Raw genomic sequence first — 25,142 nt, 5'->3', positions numbered from 1 at the left:
AAAGGTCTATGAAGTAGAAACAGCTTATACACAGGGTGAGGGAAACGTCCTTCAAAGACTGTATTAAAGGGTACCCAAAAACGAGGACTTAACCAGAGCCAGCACAAGGCAGGTTAGATGCAGGAGTTTCCACCCAGAAGCTGTTGAAACATCGGCTCTAAAACCGTAATGATGAACAAGGAGTTTTTAGATGTTGGTAACAACAGAAATACGCTATATCACCTCCGGTCCAGGGTTTCACAAGCCGGCAGGGCAGCCAAACACGCGTACAGGAGAATATTTAAGACATGAAATGGTGGTGGTGCTAAAAGTGCCAGCAGAGGGCAGTCCGAGGCAGAAAAAGGCCGAGCCCGGGTCTCGACGCTTGAAATGTTCACAGCATCTTCCTGCTGCTGCCCAGGCGTCTCCTTTTCTGCCAGCCACAGCAGGAGCTGTGAAAGGCCGCACCCCTCCAGCAGGACAGGGCCCAAGGGGCACCCTGGAGGTTCACAGTTTCAGAGATTTAACCCACAGATGCTGTCTGAGAGATTCTTGGGAGAAGTGACTTTGAAGGCTCCTAAAAAAAAAAAAAGGAGGTATTTGGAAAGCAGAGAGAAGCATCTGCTAATAAATTGCAAGAATACCCCCTTAACAGTGGGTCAATTTTCCAGATGTTGCATCCTCACACTAAGGACAGGCTTTTAGAGGAAGAGACAGTGTCTAAAGAGGACGATTAGATCCATGGCCATGCTCTCTACATTCTGGGGCCATTTGGGAACCAATTTTGTCTCTCAGAGACGAGCCTCATACATGTGATCCCACTCCGGTACTTCTGCCCTGGTAGAGGAACCCTTAATGAGCCCTCTTATGTGCTGCAAAGAGGCACAAAGAGACATTAGTGCAATTATTATTTCTTAGCAATTCCTAATGATGTAACTTTTGACTTGCAGCACTATTACTCTTGGGCTGTTTGGCTGCAGTCACTCGGGAAGCTTCAAGAAACTTTGAAAAACAGTGCTACAGAAATGAGAGGTCTCTCTGGTATATGCGAGGATAAATATACACAGTGCAGTTAGTTACTGTGGAGTTGTACTGACCAAGAAATATAAGGGGTGGAGAAAAAGAAAATTCTGGAACCAGAAGAGAAGGATATTTAATTTTTTTTTTTTAATAGAGGCCCTATAGAAAGCAGGTCATGTGGGACAGAAAAAAAAGATAGCCTCGTTTCTCATCATTAAATGAAATAACTTTGTAATGAAAAACAGATTCCAGACTGTTGGTCTGTTTATTCACTGTAGATGGAATGAATTAGAAATTGGTTAGGAAACGCACACTGCAAAAATAATAATAATAATAATAATTGAATAAAATAAAAATAAAATAAAACATAAAATAAGCATACATAAGGCTGTATTTTTTCCTTTTTAGACTTCCACATCCACACATGTTTTTTCATCTAAGACTGTACATTCCCATCCCTGCTGCAGTGAGCTACCTGAACATCTCAGCACTGGCCAGGATTGCAACAGGGATAATTTTTGAAGCTTTTCAGAGTTTGTTACTACTCCAACTTCTGCTTTCTGCTTTTCCAAATTATTTGCTGTTCTTGTTATGTTGTACCTTCATTTTCAAGCCTGAGCAGGACTGTAGGGAAACCTGCATGGAGCCCTGCCTCCTACCCCAGTTCCACTGTTCTCTCCACATCCCAACACAAAAGCCCGTGGGAGGCTCAGGCCCACCTGGAGACACAAAAGCCCTATGACTGAGGGAAATCTTGCTTGGGCCCCTGAAGCCTTTGGCCCCTGAAGCTGCACGTTTGCTGTGTTTTTGCTACCAGAATTTTTTTGAGTGCTTGGGGTCTATTTCAGCAGCTTGGTCTGCTTTGTGCCTCTCTTGTCCTTAACCCCATAGCAGACCTCAGATGAAGTCCATTCATGGACAGCAGGCATGCTCCAAGCTTTGTTATGGGAGCAGTGGACTAGGAAGGAGCAGGGTTTCCAAGCCCTTTCTTCTGGTTCCATGTCCTGGCCAGAACGAGGCTGGGGAGGATGGAAGGGGATGCTAAAACTCATGACACCATGGAATGAGACCCTAATGTTGTAGCATCTTCTGCTTGAGGCACTCCACTGAAAACCTGCATTTAATGTTAGGCCTTCAACTGTTCCTGCTCACTGGTGAACCTGTGCATTTGGCAACTCCTGCAGGTATGTGTCACTTTACGTCCCTAATTTCAGCTTCTGTCCTTTTTGATTCATGTCTGAATAAATGAAAGAAAGGCTTTTCGAATAATGAAAATGTATGTTCCAACTTCTTAAGATAAATTATTCACGCTGATCAGTGCTGTTACGCTACCTCTGTAGTTTTAAGTAGTCAGGCTAATTGTGACAGCCGTGATTTGTTTGTTTTGATTCAGATGTTTCATTTCAGAAAGTTGTCAGCTCTATTTTGTTACCATTAGTGTCAGAGAACTTGTACAGGTCAGGAAATGTGTATAGCCAACAGCCTACTCACTTGGAAAAGCATCCATAGACAATAAAGTTTTATGAACAGAAATTTAATGGCATGGATCTTTCCAGACTTTCCAAAGAAATTGAACTGAACTGATTGTTTTTGATGCTGAGCCCTTGTAGTTAGGTATTCTGCTGCTAATGCACACCACATCCTGTTCTACTGCTGTATAATGGTGCCATCTGTAATCAATCGTGCTTCATCCACCCTTAGCTCCGGGGGGAGGAGGCGGGGAAGGGGGGTGGTATCAATTAACAATTAAAAGAATCCTCTTTCCATTTAAAAGAAGAAATGCCACCGTCTGATAGCAGCTCAGCAGCTGGAAAGGCAGCCTATCAGACACACAGAGAAGGAACAGCAGAAATGAATATACATGCGTGTATTCATACATAGTGTTTGGTTTTCTTGAGCAATTGCCATTTTATCTTGGAGTAACCCTTGAATCATTTGCAGGAGGATGTCAGATAATGCTCTCTTCAAACCCAAGCAAGCTGTATTTGCAGTCAGGGAGAACCACGGGGTGCCTAATGTGCAAGGCTGATATTTACTGCATTACAAAAATAGCTCTAAAGACTGTCTGGCTGTCTCATTGCATGAACACAGAGCTGCACTCTGCTGCTGCCCTTTCTGCCCAAAAAGCACAATGATCAGGGACCACACGTGGTGGGTTGGAAGATGGGACCCTTTCTGAATTGTGTAGAACAACTGCCCTTTTTCAGGGAAGAGGACGTTTTCAGCTACTCTGTTCACAGAAAGCATTCTCATCAGAGAAAGCAAATCTACATTTTTTTAATGCTTTTGTCCTTTTGGTTATGCGCTGCGTGAATTCAGAATGATTCCTATCTTTGTTTCAGGTAAACAGCCTTTTCTTATCCAGTTCTCTTTGACTGTAGGGAATAACTGCTAAAACATAATTGAAAGATTTGAGACCAGATAACTGGACTATGAGCCATTCAAATGCCGCTATTTCTGTCTGGCAAACATTCAGCACAAAATGCCATGTGCATACACTTAAAAATTCACTTCTTCTGTGTTTGAATTTCTTTTACAGTGAATTTTTCACCTATCCTCAAGCTCAGTAGTACCTGAAACTCTTTCATAAACAATAGTTTTGAGAGGCTTGTGACGTTCTGTGCATTTCCTTTACTCTGAAGAGCCCACTCCTCATAAAACATAATTAGGATAGACACAGCCCTCCGCATCCAAGTAGTAATGTTCTATGAATAACATTTGCCCAGGCAAGTTTTATATGCAGGCTTAGCACTACTCTGAGCCTGAGTGAGTTCAAGTCCACACCTCCTGATATTTGGAAGGTTGCCTGGCCACCAGACTATGGGCTCCTCTGACTACAGGATGACCCCCATCCCTTTGTTAAAGCTTTGCCATCCTCCAAAAGAGAAGTTGTAATTTCAAGGGCCACTGAGCAAATGGGAGTCTTGTTTGCTCTGTGTAATTTTTTGCCCTCTTCACATTCCTGGACAAGAGTGAGGATGGAACTGTCAAAATAAATAGTTTGAATCAAACATGGCTCACCAAGGAAAATACAGAGCAGAGTTTGGTCTTAGGTATGTTAAATGAGAGAAATTGCCAATGTCATCAGAAGTAAACTAGATTAACTAGTAGAGCTTAGTTCACTGTGGGAAATAGGAACGTTGACTGCTTTCTACTGGAGCGATGGGATTTCATAAGACTCTTTTCTTTCCAAAAAGATTTATCAAAATCTGTAATATAGTCATAATTTGTCAGCAGCCATGAAGTTCAGGCACCTCAGGCACTTTTTCAGATTCTACATAATCTTCAATGTCTAATATACTATGGGAAATACAATGAAATATACCCTGTTCCTAATTGATTCCTTTTGCATCGCATTTTTCACACAGGCTTGGCTGTTGGCCTTTCTTTGCTAAGTGAGGGTTTCACCAAGTGGAGAAGATGGATGGCCAAAGCAATCAGCTACAGAATATGCAAAAGGTCAAAGCACTCAGCTAGCACATCGCAGGCTGCTTCAGATGAATGAAGCATAATAAATCGAATAACTCCCTCTTTGAACAAACAAAATAAGGAAACTTGAAAGTAGTTCAAGCTGATGTTTTCTTTATGACTTGAAGTGCTCCATGTATAGCCCTTTGGACTGTGGAATAGGATTAAAGTATTTTCTGCTCCTATCTGGTTGAAAGAAATGATGGGAAAAATAAGTAGTTTGCATATGTGAGGTTGAATGTGTCAAAGATTGGTGTGAAGTGACTGGCATGCAGTGAAAAGTTGTTGTCCTTTGTGTATGTCTGTAGCATTCTTCTTCACAGGGGTTTTGAACGAGCGGCTTGTAGAAACAACCTCATTAACGTACCTTTAGTCCTGGGCAATAAAAAGAACAAAGCCAAAGGTTACAAAGTGCTTCAGTACAGCTGGGATTTAATGTGTTGGAGGAGCAGCAGTGGGGCTGGTTCTTCACCCACATTTGTAGGGCACTGACTGTGGCATCACGAGCAGAGATGATATCAGCGGAGGTACCGAAGTAGCAGTGCCACAGGGCCAGCAGAGCTGCATTTCCCGCCGCTACAAACTTCCTGTTTGTAATAGGGAAAGCTGTTAGTGGTGCTCCGTGGAACTTTTGTTTCCCAGTAATCCCAAAGCGCTGTGTGGGGCTAATTTTAAATGGATCTGTTACTTTCAGGCTTATCTTTTGTTGCTGCTGGGCTTGCACTTGGCAGAAGAAAAACAAATATAAGCTATTCTTACTACATTGTCTTGAATACCAAGCATGTTTTCATTCCGTCTAGCTAATACGAGTAAAAGATAAACTGGTGGCCTATTTCCTCTTTCTCTTCCAAAATAAAGGGGGATGGTAAGCTGAGGCCTCGTGGATAGGAAGCTGAGATGCCTCTGGAGGGTACATCTATATAGCCAGCTATGAAGCAAAGACAGTAACCTTGCTCTGAAAGGGATGTGAACTGTAAGATATGGACTTTATTTCCCTTTCCACTATAGACGACTCGGCCCAGTGATATGAACATGACATTTGTTGAGTAACATAAATGTCTAGAGTTTGGAGAACAGCTATATCAGTCTGCAGTACAACACACTGGAATGCGTTAAGAAAAATAATCAGCACATGGCAGAAAGTCCTAATAACTGAAACCAGATAGTTCTGTAGTACATAAGTGTTATTTCTGCTGTTTGTTCAGTTCTGCATTTGAAACAGTGGTCCACTCTCTGTGCTTTGAGAAAACAGATTACTGGAGGAAAAAAAACCTCGAGATAGACAATTTAGATAGAGCATTGCTTTTTGCTGATGTTAGTTTACAACACCCTCCTCATTTCAGGAGCCCTTTCCTATTTGTCATTCTCACTGAGTTCCCAGCAATGGCTTAAGACATCAATACCTTTTTGCAGTTCTGTGCTCTGGTCTGTAAGACTCCTGATTGAAAGGTTTGCCATCGTAGGAAGTAGGAGAAAAAATAGCAGGAGAAAAGCCCTCCTCATCTTGCGGAGAAGTATGTAGGTGAAGTGAGACAACAACTGAAGTTTTAGTTGCTGATAAATAGTGGAGGAAACAGAGCTGCAATGATGTACCCTGTTAAGACTGCAGGCCATAACACTGGGTTGATCTGATTCACTGGAGGGTGAGAAATGCAACGTGCTGTACCACTTGCAACAGATAGCACTCAATTTCAGAACAGTACACATAGCACTGCTGCTCCAAGCTGCACAGAGCAGATAAGTTTTAAACCCTGCTTGTTAGCTTTACATTGGTGACTAATGATTGAATGGAGGAACACAGCTGAGCTGACTTCAGTTAGGTAGTCTCATTGGGCAAATGAGCTTTAGACTGCGTTTTCTAGCAAATTTAGGCTTAGAATGAATTATACTTATTTGAAAAAAACTTAAGCCCTGTTGGAGTTGCAGTTTGCATCCCATACAGGTACAAAAATACATCTGGAGTTAATCCATTGGTACCTTGATGCTGAAGTGTGGGGACCTCAGCAGCTGCCAGACTTGTGCTGCTCCTCACGGTCATATCCCACCCTGCAGCCATTCTCCAGGTGGATGCAGCAACTGGGGGTCATGAAAGCAGCACCCCTTAAAAACAAAGCAAAAGCTTTTTCATGTTTTGGAGTCATACCTTCTTGTAACAAATCAATTTATTTGTATTTAAGGCACTGGACAATGGCATATTTCTGTTTATCTGAATGAAGTTCATTCATATCACTCCTAGTGAGGAGAGAATAAGGTTTCTGGCTTTCAGCAGTTGCCTTATTCTTTAGCACTGTAGTAACTTCCTAGAGTACTGTGCTGTATAAACCTCATTCTCTCAGCACCAAAACGAGTCCTGAGCAGTCACATTAACATTGTGTCAATTGAGTTGGATATTATCTGGATGCAAATGCATTCATTCATAACAGAGGAAAATCCTAAATCCTAGCATCAAAGGATACTTCATTTTTAATGCCTCGAAGTTGTATTCCTTCCTGCCAGCAAATCAACTACCTAGTAGTTCATTGCAAGAGAAAGGTTTTGTTTGATTCCTGGCTCAGATACGTGTGTTGGAAATGTCCTTGTTACTTAATAGAACCTGCTGAATCTTAAAACACTTCGGTCAGAAAAAGAATTAAAATATGTCATCAGAAAAAACATCTCAGCTGCTTTTCTCATGAGAGGATTAAAAAGGACAATTTGTCAAGGATCTGATGACTATGTTCCTTGGAGCACATTTTCTCCCATGCATCTATTACATGGATTCCTATTTTTTGTACTCAAGGCACAGCAAAATATTGTACAACAAATGTCCACATGTATATGACCATATGAAAACTTGTATTCAACAGCAAGACAAGAAGATAAATCCAGATAAATCCGAGATAAATTCCTGCCAGTCTTCTCTAAGCCACTAATAACCGTTTTTGTGTTTGTTTTTTTTTCCTATATGACAGGGATGATATCCTCTGCTTTCCCAGGAAAGGAATAGGAATAAAAAACAGCAGTTCGCATTTTCCTAAACTGGCGCAGAAAGAGGCAAGCATGAGAGTGATGGCAGTGTTCTTGGAATGATCTTTAAAAACTGTAGGTAATTATCATGAGCATACCAATACAAGTTTATAAGTGTTACCTGTGCCTAAAAGGATATGAGTAACTCACACTCACAAAATGAAAATTAAGATACCAGAACCGTTTCTACAATACGTTAAGGTGACATGGCAAGGTATTTTACTACACTTTCATCTGCAACTTAGATCACCGGCAGATCATTAATTTGTACTCCACTGAAATAAAATTGGCTTTCCTGGAATCCTGACTCTCATCGTTGGCATCAGTATTTTGTCTATATTGATTGAATGTACAGAATCCTATTTTTAATTCTTCATTAAAAATATGAAATAATTCATAGGTAGGTCGCTTCAAAAGTAATGCCTCCTATTTATTTCCGTAGAAACTACAGTGGATGCACTGACCACAACAACACTGTTTGATAGAGCAAATTCCCAACTACAGAACAGTATTTTTCAACAGTCACCACCATTAGCATTGCATTTTTGCCTGCCACGAACAGGAGCTTGCATGGTGCCCTTATAACAATTTGTGCCAGTGGAGGCGGTCCACTGTTGTTGTCACCACTGCTGAAGTGCACCACTGCCTCACTGTGCTCACATCCGCTGTTCAGTCTCCATAAACTTTCAGCAAGCAGAGATGAAAGTCAAAGTGGGGCAATTTTTCCACTTGGAGGAATTCAGTGACATACCTTTCCTTCATCCACACTTCCATGTCAGGAGCCATGGTGTCAGACTGCCTCTCTGCTGCCGTCTGTTGCATGGCAACAAAATGTAATGGAATACTGGTGGAGAAGTTCAGCCTCTATTTTCATACCACTAACGTTTGCCTCTGATGTTGTGGGCCAACTTAATAAAATAGGAGGCATTACTTTCAGAGCAGCCCTCACATTTCTGTTTTATGTGAATCAGAACATTTGAATGAACAAGACCATCTATGGGCACTTCACAGGTTGCATTTTGACTTTAGCTGGTTTTGTTGTATAAGATCCATTTCCTCTTTCAGATGCATCAAACACTTGAAAACGTTGGTTTAATTTCGTCTAATGAGTCCACCTTAGCTTATGTTAATTTTGCAAGAAAATATGGCTGACAAAGGGAAAGTCACCTAATAATGACAGCAGTAATCCTTATGTCATACAAGCATGAACAGATCTGTTCCATACATTTCCAAAAGCTCTCCGTGTTTTGGTTGGTTCTTCAGGATCCTCATTTCAAGACAGTACCAAGTGTCTGCACAAGTTTGTTATGGTACGAACATGGAAGTTGGGTGCTCAGAGACTGAAATTTCCAAAATCACAGTGGTTTATAGTTTAGGCCTGATGCCTTTTTGTTTGCTTGTTTTTAGCTGCTCTGCAGAGAGAACTCGTATTTGCAAAATGGGAACTTTATCGATTCATAAACGTGCATGATGTGGGTCAGCTGTGGCTGGTTGAAATAAATTCCTTGCAACAAGGAGGAATTATTCTCCTTCCACATGAGCTCAGGCAGTTCTTCTGCTTCAATGACATTTCATGTGCTCTGCTATCTTAATGTGAGCAAAGCAGATCAGCCATCCCCCATACATGGATGCCTTTGAAAATCATGCCTCTGTTATTTAAAGCTTGATGGTGTCTCAGAAGATAGGATAGCTGCTGTGATTTTCTTTTGAAAGTCTTTAAAATCACAAGGAACATGTCTGGGACCTCAGTTCCTCTGCTGTGAAAGGAGCACCCTGCACTGCAGCAGCAGCAGAAGCCTGGGAGAAAATCCCTGGACCTGTCCCCAAAGCCTCAGAGCAAGGACTAATGCCTCTGAAAATACAGGGTGTCTCCCGGCTGATTTGGGGTGCGGGCTCCTCTGGCAGCTCTGAGCACTTTGTGCATTTGAGGCTGTTGCTTCTTCCTTCACTTTGAGGCAGATGGTGCTCCTCCCAAATCCCACGCTGAGTGGATGACATGCCAGAAAGAGTATGATTTTTTCCTCTTCTCTGTGTCTTTACTGAGGAGACAACTTAGCTGATAATGCTTTCCAAAGATGATATAATGTTACCTCGGGGAGGCTATGCCCCGCATCCTGCTAGGAATCTGTCCCACCTCTTCAGTCCAGAATGCAGGCTTGCTCGTTACTCCGCTGTATACATTGAGCTCCTTCCAGCAGGAGTTTTATAGCGAGCAGACAGTTGCTTTAAATTAGAAAAGTTGGCAAGTGTCCGAGGAAAGGAGTGGGAGCTTATTTAGCTGAGACAGACAGTTACAAAGCTCAATACAAGAGCATCAAGCTTCAAATAAGTTTTCATGAAGGACATTATCTGTCTTCGAGACATTCAGATTGGCTTTAACGGATTTGGAAATACCAACAATTACCTGTTGGCTTGAATTTACAGCTCCTACAGCACGACCCAGAAGAAGTGTGTTGCTTTTCCTGGAAAAATTTGGTGTCATCTACTCAAACATATAGGTAAGTTGCAACAGATTCTATTTTCAGATTTCTTTTCAAAGAAGGGAACATAACTATCAGAAAAAAATGCAGGTTTTTACTGGGATACACGTGATTCCATCAAAAAACCATTGCAGCAGTGCTTCTGTGAAATTTGTTTACGTGTTTTGTAAGAAGGACTTTGACATGAACACACATAGCCTTCCTGTTGGAAATTACCAGACAGTTTTTAAAAATCAAGAGCACAATTTTCTGGTAAAAAATTATTTATAAATGTCTACCTTGCACAAGGCTTAGGGTAATGTAATTGCTTAAAATCTTTTGAAACATTTATTTCTATTTAGCTTTAATCTTACGTTCCATCAACTCAAAATAGAGATTATAGGCTTTTTCCCTTGTGAATGGTTTCCAGCATCATTCCAAGTATTCACTTGAACCTTTGTTACTATGGTTTCATAGAAATTTGTTTTGCAAAAAAAAAAAAAATCTGTAAATACCGAATAAATCATTTTACTTCAGGGTTGTGCTCTTGCAAAATTAATCTCTCGATTTTAATTTAAGCTCTCACAAAAAAAAAAAAATCCTTTTGTTATTCTGGTGTGACATTTATTCTGTTGTGGTTTTCCTTCACAAGGTCATTTAACTTTTTGTGTTTCCACTGCTACTGGCAGCATACTTTGTGCCTATATGCTACAGACAGTGGAGAGAGTGGGTGTTGTTAAATAGAGTGTAAGTGATTGAACACAACCATGGTCTGAGTAGGTGAGAGTGTAAGAGGATAAGCAGTTTCTTGCTCTCTCTTTTCCCCTGGGTCTCTGGTTACCATTATTCAGATGGAGCTGAGGCAACGCTTGCTTGCATGCCAGCTGCCCAAAACATGATATTCACAACGGTGGCTAGTTTTTCTAACCCACTCACTTTCAAGGAAATGATGATTTTCAGGCTGCTGAAGTTTTAGGAAAATATGGGTGTGAGCACAGCATTACACAGCCCTTAGAGCTGTGCAAGCTATGGTAATTTGCTGTTACCAGCTCTTCTGGTGAATGGAGAAATGGCAACATGCTTCAGAAATCACACAGCCATCGTGCACAGTGAGTTAAAGAGACAAACCTCCTTCTTTCTGCAGGTCCCTTGCTCCCTGTTCTCCCTGACTTAGAAAGTTTCAGCTGTGCTATTGGAGTGGATTTTCCCTTTCAAAGTAGGTGGAAATGCAGGGCTCCCCCACTGAACTCCCATGAAGCCCAGCCTGTGGCTGTGTGCCCATGGACTCACACTCCACCTAAGGAATCTGTTTAAGAGTAGAGAAACATGGAATGGGAAATGCTGGGGAAATGGTGTGGAAAAACAAAACTGGATGCAGAAGAGCTGATATGCCAGGCCTACCAGAATGAAAGAAATCCTGAGAGACTTTTTTCCTCTGAGAACCCCTGAGTTGAATTTTGTGCCAAGTGGGAACCCCACCATCACCATCCCTGCTGAGCTGTGAAAAGGCAGGACTGGAGGTGTGTCCAGCAAAAATTAGATGGGCAAAGACTATATGGCTCAGGTCAAAGGATGTTCATTCCCCTTCTTCCATGGCTGCCTATTCTTTATCCCTCATTCACAGCACCCACCAACCTGAATAGCAGGGGAAAGTGAAGGTAGTGAAGCATGGCCCTGCTCCTCCCTGCTCAGTGACATAGGAGATGAGGGAATTCCTGAAACTATCTCAGCTGCAGGGACTGATTCTGACTCAGCACTGTAATAAGGAATAATGCAAATGCAAAGAACATTCATATTATTCCATTTCCACTGTCACCTCCACTTTCACTGTTGCATATATACACAGTTTCAAGACAAGAAGGTGGACAAAAATCCACATGGGAACAGTGTCCTCTGGATTGAGTGGCCCATTCAGTGTGATGGAGCTGACATATCCTTAATTCTCTGTAATGTGTCCAATCACAGATATGTCACATGTGCTGAAAAGGTCCTTACATCAGTGCTACAGCAACACTAGATATACTGTCACTGCATGATGAAATAAAATCCACGTTGCCAAAGAGACACACTGCAGATGATAAAATGCAGAAAGCTGAGCATCAGATCTCATCTTCTGATTCCTACAGGTTACCTATCACAGAAACAAGACAGGTCAAACTCCACTTTAACTGCTGATGTGGATTTTTTGTTAGTTGAAAGGACACAAAGCAATTATGTGAGTTCCTTGGCAGAAAACACTACACACTCAGCAGGCTTGTCTTTTGTGTTCAAACAGGGAAAATAAAGGCAGCAAGTGAGATAATTACTGGGCGTACTTACATTTTAATGATAGGCATCAGGCTGCAAATCTCAGCAAAATGTTTTCATTTCTGCTTATAGACTCTTTAAGAGGTGTAGATCTGAATAGTAGTTTCTTTCTCTTTGGAGCTGAAGAATAAATCCAAATTAGTCTGATTTCACAAAGCTGAAGTAAATCGTTCAAGTTCTCCTTATATTAGGATTTAATTTTTATTATGGAAAAGCAGGGTGGATCCGGTTTGGAGTGTCCAGTTCTGATACTGGATGTGAATTGGAAAGCTCTTAGTAATGAAGGCAGTACTGTGGAGACCCTGACTCAGTACTTCGGAGATGTTTTACAGTTTCACTAAATATTGGGTGAGAGGGGATAGAGTCATGTGATTAAATAGTCTACACAATTCTGTCAGGTTTAAGCCTTGAGAAGGGCAGAACTGTTAAAATCAGATCTTACTACAAATAATAATGAGATCAGATTTAAAGGGAAAGATTAGGCTGTACATAATGGGAAAACACTGCTGGCAGTGAGAGGTGTGTGGTTATAAAACAACCCAAGGGAAAGAGAGGAAAAGTCTCAGTGCCTGGGATGTTTCACTTTGTCTGGGCAAACCTAGAAGAATTCCGTGGGGAGCAATCTTTCCTAGGCCGATAGATGTGAGAGTCCATATGTTGTGCTGGCTTAAATTCACTGGCTTGTGATCACTCTATCTACTGGATTTGTCTTCCTCATCTGTATGGCATCCCTCAGCCTCAAGTGTGGTGCAGCCTACAGAGGAGGAGGCCAAGTCTCCAACAAGATTTAATTGCGATACTTGGCTGTGTTTGGACACCATCAGGCCACCCATCCTATTTTCAGCTTTATGCTCTCCCCTCCCACTTTGGAGAGACCCCAAACTCAAAATCAGACACCCTGCTATAAACAGGAACATCTGGCAAGAGTATGAGTTTAAAGCTGGGGAAGGAAGGAAACAGTTCCATAGTGGGAAGCTTTTTAGGATATATTGTAATGCACTCAGTTTTATTTCTCTGAGGTTTTTTACATTATATCAATAAATGTATTTCCTTTCAGCGAAAATGATAGTGGAGGGGATATTAATAAGGAAACAAGACTTGAAATGCAGTTTAAAAAAATGTGCAGTAAAAGCAGGGAGTGACACTGCTATGAAAATAAGAAGGGCTCATGGGGCAGAGCTGAAGAGGTGTGTGTCAAGCCTGCTCACCCCACCTCTTTCCTGTTGTCCGGTGGGCCTCATCACTGGCACCAGGCCAATGCGGGGGACCTGATTTGGGAGCTGCTGAGTGGGACCTCCCATTTCTTTACACTTTGGAAAGAAAAGCATAGTTTTTTTCTGTATTGGTCCAGGAAAACTCTCCCTTTTCTTGGAGGGAAAAGCTCCCTCCCGATGGAACACGTGCCTTCTGTTAGGACTGAAGACCAAAAGTCTTTTCCCTTTTCAGCAGTCCATAAAAACTTGATGTTATGCCAGTCTTGTTAGCCTTGCACTGATGTTCCTACACAGTTCTGGTCTGTGCTTTCATGTACCCAGAGAATAATTCCACACTGTGACACATCCAGGCTGTTGATTCATGTCCTTTTTCACATATAATTTCTTTTCATTGTCACTGAACAGTAGGAATGTCTCTCTTAGGACTTAACAGTGAAACACCTAAGTTACTTTCTGCATCCATTGCTCTTTCAGGACACTAGGTTTATGTTTTTTTGCAAAGATACTGACTCCTTTGAGACTTTCCAAGGTCCAGTTCTGCATGGAAATGCTCTGCAGGTTATCTGCCAGCGCCTGAACTTTTTTGGCCCTAAACCACAAGAACAGTCTTTGATCACAGCTCAACTTTAGAAACTGAGTTCCACACGTATTTATTTGTCTCCCATATGTCTTCAATTCCTCTACCCTTATTCCTCCTGTAAATTACCTATCTGGTATTCTCTTTTTTGTAGTCCTACCATTTTCCTGATGCCTCTATATGATCATCCCTGGGTTCCCCCTTTACCATGTCTATAACAGAGCTCTGGAGAAGAGGTCCTGTTGGCATCCACTCCTTCCTGAAGCAATAGTGGTCACTGGGCAACCCTGTAGCTCCTGCTCTAATAATGTGGGAAGGCAGTGTTGCTCTCAAAGTTCCATTTGTCCAATTTTCCAATGGCTGGGAGGAAGACCCAGGCTGCTTTGGCCTCTCTGAGTCACTGTTATTGTTATTTGGTGCAGGAGTTCCTGATAGAAAGTAGCCGACATATCTTGAGCACCAGCTTTGAGGTGGGGCAGCAAGAAGTTGTTCTAAAGAGAGGTGATGATTTTTGGATGGAAATAGGATGGTCTGCACCCCAGCAAAACAATTCCCATAAAGGTCTGGAGTGCAGTTCTACTCCTAGAGGAAGAAAATTTTCACTTTTATCCCCAGCCATAAAGAAAAAGAAAATAAATAGAATACTCTATTCAAGCTTATTTTAATATTACCTGAATATATATCTGAATGCTCCCTGTAGATATGCAAAGGCCAAATTGCCCCAGGTGCATTGCAGCTGTTAAAAATGTGGCATAGGCATTCAGACAGGAAAATAGTTTGGGAATGACAAGCAGAACAAAAAGTGGTTCTGGCTAGCTGTGAAACATGACATCACACATGCTTCTCCCCTCCCTCTACTCTGTACCCTCTGAGAATAGGATCCCCCAAGGGTCTCTGTTTCCCACTTGGGTGGCTGAGTGATGCTTTCAGTACTTTTCATAGTATTGCACCAAGCAATGAGGTTTTGGCTTCTCTAGAAGATTATCAGCTACATTTCACCATCTTTTAATTTTTATAATGTCGTTACACTGCTTTTCATGGGGTTTTTGGAGGTTGCATTTTCTGAGAAAAAAAAGACCTCAGGTGGCCTTCAGTATCCCATGAAGAATGGAGTTTCCTCTATATTATTGAACAGGACAGCTCCCTGCACACAGCTCAGCTGTGGTTTTGTAGCCTTCTTTAAGCAGAACTGTGATTGAAAGTTCCTGTGCCTGGCATTTCTCAGGTAGAGATAAATTTACATTGTGTCACAACTCAGTATATCTCCTCCTAAATCTTCAGGAGGTGCCCAGCTCATCATGCCTGTACTGTACAGACAACATGCAGTGACTCTGCTAGGTGTTTCTTGCACTGACAGAAAGGGACCTAATGAATTATTTTGAAACCTTGGCTAAATGCACATAGTCCTCGAATCTATCTGGAAAAGTTAGCCAGGAGGGCAAGCTGAGCCAAGAGCTGTCTGTTGGAAACCCCCTGACATTACAGTTTCTCCATTTCTCCAGGCATGCTCTGTCCTTGCAGTTAGGACTGCAGATTGAGAGTTTTAATTGTCAAAAACTGGAGCAAAAACTTAATGAGTGTGTGTAAAACATCTGGTTCTGCTGTCCTAGTAAAACTCTGCAGCAAGATCCAGGCATCTTCAGAGGGGCCACATAAAGGGATGCAAGGACTGGGTTCATCATGGGTGTAGCTCCATGGATGCCCAGGTTATATTTGGGTTGCTGCATCTGGCAGGATTTAGCTCAAGCATTCCACTTCTGCAGATAGTGGCTCACACTGAGGAGGGCTGTTCTCATATCTCATGCACAAGGTGAAAGCCCATTCAAATGCTTTAATACAGTGCACCTCATGGCCATTTTCAGCCTGTCTCAGAGATCTGGAAGTTGTATAATTCCTCAAAAAATACACCAGGGTTGTAAAACATCTTAGTCCTCTAAGCTGGCACCTTTTCCATCATCACAGGGAATGGTGGGACAGTGCTCTCTGAGTGTGATCAGTGCCATCACTGCTCATGCTTGAATGACCTCTGTGATTATTCTGGAACAAGGTCTGGATTCCTTGTGTTTAAGACTAGATGATCCCATAGCAGAAACAGTTTTGCTCGCGTGGAAGAATTGCCAAGATACCCTTAAAAGGCAGGATCTGCCTAGCACACGCTGCTGGAAACCTTCACTGCTGCTTCAGCCTGCCTCAGACATCAGCCAGGCACAGCCCTGCAGAAGCAGTGGGCCTCCTCTGCCCAGGGAAAGGCCTCATTTTCCTGGACTTCGTGGCTGGAAATGGGCAGGACCATGCCCAGTCCCTGGCACCCATTCCCCTCCAGCATCCCAGCAGCTCACTCTGCAAGTTCGCTGTACGTGCTTCCTTCCCAGTGTGTCAACGGAAGCAGATGTTTCTAATTTATTACTAAAAACAAACAATTCTAAAAATATGTAGCAGCAGGGAGAGAGGCGAGGGGGGGCCTTCCACTTAAAGCTCATTTATAAATTGGATAATTAAGGTTAATTTGTCCATGAATTAAGTAAATGTATGTCAGATATTGTTACCAGCGCTTCCTCCTTGTAACTTTCACAAACCCTCAGTATTGCTAAATGTCCAAGGTCTTTTAAGCCTGAGGTAATGAAACCCCTTCCTGTTCTGCTGGCCAAAAGTGCCTGGCACTGCTTCCTTTAATCAGCAACTATAATATTTATCTGTTTAGATCGTAGGAACATTATTTTTGCATAACAGGCACTTCAGCTCTCTGTCTCGTAAGTGCCAAAGGCAGGCCTGAGCGTGCAGCCCTTCTCACTCCTGAAGATGTTATTTCATCCCTAGCTGTCAGAGAGCAGCAAAACACAGTGCCCAGGGAGTGCCAGAACATTACTGGCATCACCTGTAAAAAGAAGCAAGGCCAGCAGGTTGGGGTGATTCTTCCCCTCAGCTCTGCTTTCATGAGACCTCGCTGGAGTGCTACATTCAGCTCAGGTTGGAACCAGATGATCTTTAAGGTCCTTCCAACACAAAGCATTCCATGATTCTCTGATATTGCAGCAGCGTTGCAGACCTCAGCTAACCTCAGATAGCCTGAGCATTTGCACTTCCAGCCTACAAACAGTATATGTACCCTACTACTTTTGACACCTACTTCACATCATCGTTCTCTACTGCTTAAAGTTTGTTTTATTATTCATTATAAAAGGCTCTTTTCCAAGTAGCTTGGCACCTAGCCACACCATGTCTATCATGCACAGGCAACATTGAAGTAAGAGCATTGCAGTAACATTAAAAAGACCTTAAAAAGAGCAACAGTAGCTCAGTTTTGCAGAAACATTTTGTTAGGGAGCTGCTACCAGAGGCCTCTTCACACTGGGCATCTGCAAAAATTGCTGCGCTGAACAAAGCTCATTTATGTAAGAAACGGATGATCATAATTACTTTTTCAGTCACAGAACCAGAGAACCACAGAATGGCTTGGGTTGCAAGCAATCTTGAAACCCATCCAGTTTCAACTCGCTGATGTGTGCAGGGTTGCCACCCACCAGATCAGGCTGCCCAGGGTCCCATTCAACCTGGCTTTGAACACCACCAGGGATGGGACATCTACAGCTTCTCTGGACAGCCTATGTCAGTGCCCAGAGTAATGATTTTATTCCAAACATCTAACCTAAATCTCCTCTTTTTGAGTCTAAAACTCTTCCCCTTGACCTGTCACTATCAGACCATCTAAAATGTCATCCTTCCTCCTGTCTATAAGCTCCCTTTAAGTACTGGAAGGCTGCAATCCTTGAAGTCTTCTCTTCACCAGACTGAGCATGTTCATCTCCTTCAGCCTTTCTTCATAGGTGAGATGCTCCGAATCTCTGATCATCTTCATGGCCTCCTCCAGACCCACTCCAATAGCTCCATGCTTTACGTGTGCTGGGGGGCCCAGGCCTGGGTGCTGGGGCCTCACAAGGGCAGAGTAGAGGGAGGCAATCACCTCCTTCACCCTCCTGGCCACCGCTCTTTAGATGCAGCTGAGAATACAAGTGGCCTTCTGGGCTACCACCTTACCGTGGAGTGGTGTAAGGCTGTGAAGCAATGTTGCAATGACCAGAACTCTTCTCAGCAATCTCTTCTGTGGTAAGCAGTGTCTCCTTGATGTTCCTAACCACTCAGTCTCTGATGAAGTAGCAGTACTTAAAATGAGTTTTGCTTTCAGGTGAGGATAAGCCTCACAATGAAAGAATGAGACTGTTTTTACTTCCAGGCATCTACAGTCTTCATCCATGTTTTTGACCTCAGAAAGGCAAAGCAACTTCTTATGGATTTTAATGTGTTTACGTTCTTAAATAAGAACATGAAACATTCAAATGCACTCAATGAAGCATTCAAAAACAAATGTTCAGTCCCTATGAGGTCTGATAAAAGCCCTAAACACAAGCTTTGATGTAGTTATAAATAGATATATGTAGATATATATATGCTTCTGCACATTTTTGAGCCAGAACTTCAGCTGGTGTCAATTAATTATGCAGCCTTCGCAATCCATACAGCTGTACAAATTTATGTCAGTTCAAGAGCTGTTCATTCAGTATTCATGACTGACATAATACTATGAGTTTAAAAAAGAAATGCCAGAATCCTTCCTTTTTAACACATAATTTAAAGCCTCAAGAAGAATTTGCAATTATTGAGTTCTTGTTTATTATCACTTGTTCATATACTAGCTGAGACCACATGAACGAGTGGCATTAGCATCTCACCTTAATTGAGCTATAGGTACAATCCTGACTTTGCTGTCTTGGCAGATCTGAGCAGGTATGCAGCACGATTTTGAAGACAGGGGAGTGGAAGTATGAGGCATCCACATCCACCTGTGGGCTGCAAAGAACCTTAGCTGGATAGCTCCAGAAAACAGAAAAAGTCTAGCATAGATCAATGACATTATATTTTATCTTTCCCCAGATACAACAGATATTGTTGCCTAGCTACACGTAGCATATTAGAGGGAACCATGCACAAATAGTGCTATTCACCAAAAGCAAGATGTGAGACTGAAGTGAGAGGGCCATATAGAGAATTATTTAAATGCTTTCATTTTAGTTCTTGTACTTCAAGACTATCTTGTCTTTCAGTTCGTTACAAGCCCTTCTTATGTATGAACAGAATTTCAAAACAGAAATTGATCCCAGATGTCTTAAGTATATTTTTCCAGGCCTGCAATTTAAACAAGTTACAGCAGTATTCACCTTCATATAGTTTTTGATCATTATAATATGAATTCTCACTGACAGCAGTGGAGATCACGGAGACCTTTCCTGGTTTTCAACACCAGGTTTTATTTGTTTGAATTCCATTCCAGATTGTCAGATGTGCTGTGTGTTAAGGAAAACCACTCATTTGATGATGTACATTACAGCTGCCTTCCACATGTACAGCAGCAGCATTACCACTTTTTAATTTTCCCCCTCTTTCAGCTCCAGCACTGGAGTCCATTACATACATCCATTACACATCCTACAAGTGCTGTGTTACTTTGACCCTTGCCTCAGAAAATGCTCCATCATAGCAGGCTGGCTTACAGCCTTCTTCTAGACTCTAAATTTGAAAGAGTGACAAGCGTCCATCAGGTAGGGAGCCAGTCCAAGAGATGAATACTCAAGTTTCTTTCCCTGTGCAGTCTGTGATCTGAGGCAAATAAGGTCAGCCTTGTGACCTAGATCCGTATCTGTAAAATAAGATACTTTTCCTTTTTTTTTTTTCCTTCTGTGATGGATAAGTATGGCTAAGTTGGAAGGGAGCTCTGGAGGTTACCTGGTCCATTCGTCCCCAGCTCAAGCAGGGCCACCAGTGCCACATTTAGATGGCTTCTGAACATCTCCAAGGAGGAGATTCCTCAGCCTCTCTGGGCGTCCTGTGTTAGTGCTCCATCACCTGCACTGCACAGAAGTCCATTTTTTATGTTCAGAAGGAACCTCCTGTGTTCCAGTTTGTGCCCATAGCTTCTTCTCCCAGAGCTTGGCACTATCTTCTTTGAATCCTCCCCTTTTTCACAGGAAAGCAGAGCACTGCTCCCAGCCTGCAGGCAGCACAGCCCACTTGGTCTTCTGAAGAATGTTCAGAAAATGAATGAGAAACATAAGACTTTAATTTACATATAAGTCTTAACACTTATTCTAGGAAAAGAAAAAAATATTTTAGGCTGTCTGATGTAGTAGATCTTGATACAGGCTTTGCCTGACAAGTCTCAGACATCTCTGTATGCATTACAACTTCTGGCCAAGCTTCCACTTTTGTATTTCATATGGCAACTGCAATTATAGCTGTGACCCTTTGTGAACTGTTATTTTAACTCCTATATAAATCCATGTCTCTGAATATATATGTACAACATGCAGTAAAGTCAAGGATATTTTCAGTGAGAGAACAGCATGCAGAGGCCACTGGTGTTTCCTGTTGTGAGATATGATTACAAGTGACCACAGTAAATCATGACACTTCCACAGCTTTGATGGCTGTGTTAGGGCTGAAACAGGCTGGGGTGAAATGACACAGCCCATACATGCGAAGCTGCAGGTGCTGTGCCCCTTGGTTTGCCACGTCCTCTGGGTAATACCAAGTCCTAGGGTCAGAAACAGAACCATACCTGGAAATACTTAGCTTACACTCCAATTAGTGGTGTATGCTGAAAATACCATTATGAACACAAGGATTTGGTTCTCAAAAGTTAGGTGTTTTTGTCTCAAAAGACACAAAATCACAAAGAACCAGGTAATAGATCACAAGCAGGTTTTGGAGTTTAGCCTCTTGTGATTATGGTCAGAAAGCTGGATGGGATCCAACTGCTCCATTCATGCCTTCTGCAACCTGGGTGTGTGTGAACAGCCCCATATGCCAATCCTTGTTCTTACAAACCAGGCCACGAGACCTCTGTATCATCAAAGCAAGTTAAAAGAAAAATAAAAATCTCAGTTATTTTCTAAAAATAGAAACCTGTGGGAAAAGGGAGAAAAGGCCTATTTGCTGACAGGCTAGTGGAGAGGGCAGGGGTCTGTCGTATTAATTTATAATGGCTTGTGAGTCAGGACCCTGTAGAGACATGGGTTAACCTACACGTGACAATGAAATGAATGAAGACTGCGCAAGCTCCACCCCAGACACTGCAGGTTCCTGGTAGCACACCATGTCCAAGCTGAGACATGCATGTATTCTTTGATAGTACTTCTGTATTCTGAAAACACAAGTGGGGAAGGTGAAAGGAAAAAATAGTCTGAGCCATTGAAAAGAATGAAACTGAGTTTACTGTAGACTTAGAGTTTCAGCATTTGACAAAGGGAATGGATCTAAATGGAAACCAAACTGGAAGTGAGTGAGGTTCCCCTCCATCAACACAGTCTAACACTGCTACTAGTCAGCTACAGCTGGGAGGGACTATTTATCAATAAATAACTTTGAGGTTGTCCACATATTTTAGTGACGCAATAATCTTGCAAAAAAAAAAAAAAAAAGCAACTCGGAACAATAAAGTTGAACTCAAGTCTGAGGTTCAAAAAAAAACATGATAAAACAAATTTTAAAAGTGCTGGAGATCGTTCAAGTCCATTGGCACACAAAAGGAATAACACAATGGACAAAACATCATTTGGCTGTTTTTCACTAAAGATACTTTTCTGAAGCTAGGAATCCTTATTAAAAGATTTGAGGTTTTTTTTTTAGTCCTTGTATTGGATAAAACCAGGAATTTTGCATTTCCAGTACTTTAAAGTTTGATTTCAGACTGTTTCCTTTTTTCACACATTAGCAGCCAAATACAAACAAGGACTGAGTTTTCTTCCTGTCTTTTTTGCTATTCCTATTATTCTGCCTAAAATACTGTTTTTTTCATCCCCTCCACAGAACCTCTGTTCTCATTGTCTGAGATATGAATGGCTGCATTTAAAATAATGTTTTTATTCTTGTAAATATAATTTGACAATGGAGCAGGGAGCTGCTTCTATGCTGAAACATTTCATTTTCCTATTTGAAGCTACATCATTAACTTTTCATATTTGTCCAACTATTCATTCTACTGACAGTTTTTTCCCAAAGTTACACTTGTTACATTATGAAGTTCAGAAATATTAAGCAGATCAAAGGAAAGTGAGGGGAAAAAAAATGAAGTAAACAAATCTTTCAGAGGACAAAAAAAAATCTGGAAAAATATCCCTTCGTTTTGCTTGCCAGGAATTCAGTGCCTTTATGATGTCATAAATGCTAAGTTTTATTTTGGGTTACATTTTCTGGCTGAGATACAGAGATTCTCAGAAAACTGACATTTGAAATAGAAAGTCAGCAGTAACCTAATTTGGACTGTGATGAACTTAAATAGAGGGGACAGAACTGAAAGTGCTGCCACTTGGGAATTGCGAAATGAAATAGAAAAGCCTGTCGTCTTTGTTTTATTCTTAAAATATGTGAGCAAAATAAACACTGGAAACATGAATTGTGTTTTCATTTTGCTGTGCCTCTGCTAGATGCGTGGTGCACATACCCTACCAATATATAACATGACATGCCACGGTTTCTGCACTCAAATTGTTCACTCTTATGTTACTGCTCAAGTATGCATTCAGAAAAGAGCCAACAGATATAGTAGATTTATTCTAGTTGTTGAGGTCAAGAGCTCTTTTTTTTTTTTTTTTTTTTGGATTCAGCTGAGAAGGAACTCTTTCCTTAATAACAACAGATAGACTTTCTGCTTTGCACTCTCACTGTGCAGCACTGATAAAACATTATCAGAGAGTGTTTTCATAGGAAGAAATCAGCAGATTATCTATCAGTAAGAAGTACCAGTGTTGTGGTCTCCAGTGCCAAGGCTGGGGGGTTTCTGCAAAGCACAATATCTGCGTCACTTCAGAGGCTGCCACTGCTGGAAGTTCTTGCGAGTCATGTAAGTAAAGGGCTCTGCTTTGCTGAAGGAAACTTTGTACGGTCTCTTGTCTCATAAAAACTCTTAGATGATCTAAACTTGTGATGAGTGTCCTAATACTAGTAGTGTTGTTTTATCCTGCTGTGCTCTCTTGAATAATGCATTATGCAGGTGCCATAAACAACTAACTTACCTTTCTAGAGTTGTTTTGCTCTGAGCAGTGTGAGGAGCAGATCTGTATGTGGTTCAGGCAGGCTCTGCTTGCTTTTATGGTCACTGGCAACCGCAGTTCTCCATTTATAATCAGTGTGCAAAACATCTGATTTCTTTATAGCTCTTGACACTGTTGTTTCAAGAGCAATGGGAAGCTGGCAGAGAAATGCAAAGCTAGTGCAAAGGGAAACACAGAGCAGTGGGACCACTTATAGAGCAGTCAGTGAACACGAAATGTGTGTAGTCCCAAAGTTGAACTTGTCATCTTGTGGGAGTATATATTATCTCTACAGAAGTTTAAGGGGTCACAGATTATGTGACACAATAAATATTTCAATTGGTTTCATAAAAATTTGACTTGTTGACATTTAACTTAGTCACTTCCTTTGTGGCTATTTAGGATTTGTTGCAGGGGATGGATCAACTTTCTCTGATCTTCAGAATGTGATTTAATTCCGTTGTTCTCTATTCAGTTCACATATGCATTAGCACTAGTAGTAACAGATAAGAAAATCGCAAAGTTCTCCTGTACTTTGTGGGATTTCCCCTGTCCTGATAGCTGCCCATTTGCAGGTAGTGAAAGAAAGGTGGCTGTTATGCCAGGAATGTTTGATTGATTCCACATGAATGGAGTGAGAAGCTTGATGGTTCCACCTGCAAGTAGTCTGGGTTCCTTCCCAGTCACTTTCTCCTCAGAGCTTCCAGCTTCCCTCCAGACTCAGAAGTTTGAAAGGTGCAAACTCTGCACACAAACCAACAGAGCAACATCAACTTTATTTAATGCAGTCACCATCCCAAAGAGCTTGCTGCTGCTCTCAGCCCTCCCATTCACCTTGCCTTCCACAGAAGAGCCACGTGGGGAAAGGGGCACAGCTGATTGAAGTCAATGAGAAGGCACTTCTTGACTTCATATAGGCAGTTACACCTGGATGCCAAGATAGTGCCTATTAATAGACCTGCTGTAGTATGAGTGCTGTTTCCAGAGAAGCAGAGATGTTATCTCCCTGGGTGAGACTGAGGAATGGTTTAGTTGAGAGATTACTACAGGGTGGAAATTATTGTGTTTGGAAGGTATGTTGGCAGGAGTTATTTGGAGTACAAGAAGGCAGTGTGATAGCCAGACACCTCTGCTGATGGAGGAAGATGTTGCTTTTCAAGAGTGTTTGGGAAGTGTCAGAAAGCTAATTGGGATCTGAGGCAGTTCTTCTATTCTCTTTGAGGCTCAGCTCCTGGAGAAAATAGCAGTTTGTTATGGTTTTGGAATTTATGTGTATTTGTGTGTTCTATTAGTCTCTTGGCAAATCAATCTTTTTAGCTCTGAAGCTTTCTGAACCTTTCATACAGTTCTGCTTTGAAGCAACAGATGTCTGTGCTAAGCAGATGGTTATGGCTTCCAGCGTGGACATCTTTAAATACTTTGTTGTATATATTTTGCAGGGAGGAATGTAGTTAGTCTACTATGCAGAATTGATATGTTAAATGAAAAGTATTCATGTCTGGATACTTAAGTCACTTCCTAGCTTGCAAAACAATAAACCTCATGTCTTTCAGGATTTTTTGTTGTGAGACGCTTTTACCCTATCATTCCCCTTGCCTTTTTAAGGCAGTAGTCTGATGTGAACTTGGTCAAAGCCAACAAACATCAAGAAGAGCTGAAAGAGCTACCCAGGTCATGAATTGCATTCTCACTCTAATGCATATTGTGAGCAGGCTGAAATCTTCCTGTGAAATTTTCCAAAGGAAATAATGTAGTGCCTATGAAAATAACTGAGAAGAAATCTTTTGATCTCTCTTACACTAAAATTTAATTTTTCAAGAGGTATGAAATTTTACGTGTAGGGAACCTAAGAAAATAAGACCTTAAACCAGGAATAAATGTGGTAATGCAAATGGAAAGAATTAATCTTAAGTAAGAACTCGCCTCTAATTTTCTTTAAAGAAAAACAGATTTCATCCAAATGTTTTGCTATTGGGTATTCTTTTACAGCTCTGAAGAAGTATAGTTCTTATTTCTCTCTCCATCTGAC

At 41.6% G+C, this 25,142-nt stretch overlaps 1 protein-coding gene across 2 annotated transcripts in view; it reads left to right on the top strand.

Annotated features, from left to right (window-relative positions):
* Nucleotides 1–22,727: 22,727 nt before the first annotated feature.
* LOC136048222 (complement C1q tumor necrosis factor-related protein 7) overlaps nucleotides 22,728–25,142 on the top strand; it is an 81,467-nt gene continuing 79,052 nt past the window's right edge. For both annotated transcript variants that reach the window (XM_065735743.1, XM_065735742.1), the window contains exon 1: nucleotides 22,728–22,923. The gene's annotated coding sequence lies outside the window, so the exon portion shown is untranslated. The remainder of the gene's footprint in view (nucleotides 22,924–25,142) is intronic.

Source organism: Cyrtonyx montezumae, unplaced genomic scaffold (assembly GCF_038088225.1).
Source record: "Cyrtonyx montezumae isolate F1298 unplaced genomic scaffold, pur_monq_1.0 scaffold_2, whole genome shotgun sequence".
Lineage (NCBI taxonomy): Eukaryota > Metazoa > Chordata > Aves > Galliformes > Odontophoridae > Cyrtonyx > Cyrtonyx montezumae.
The sequence above is the reverse complement of the archived record's forward strand: the minus strand, read 5'-3'. Positions and strand labels throughout refer to the sequence as shown.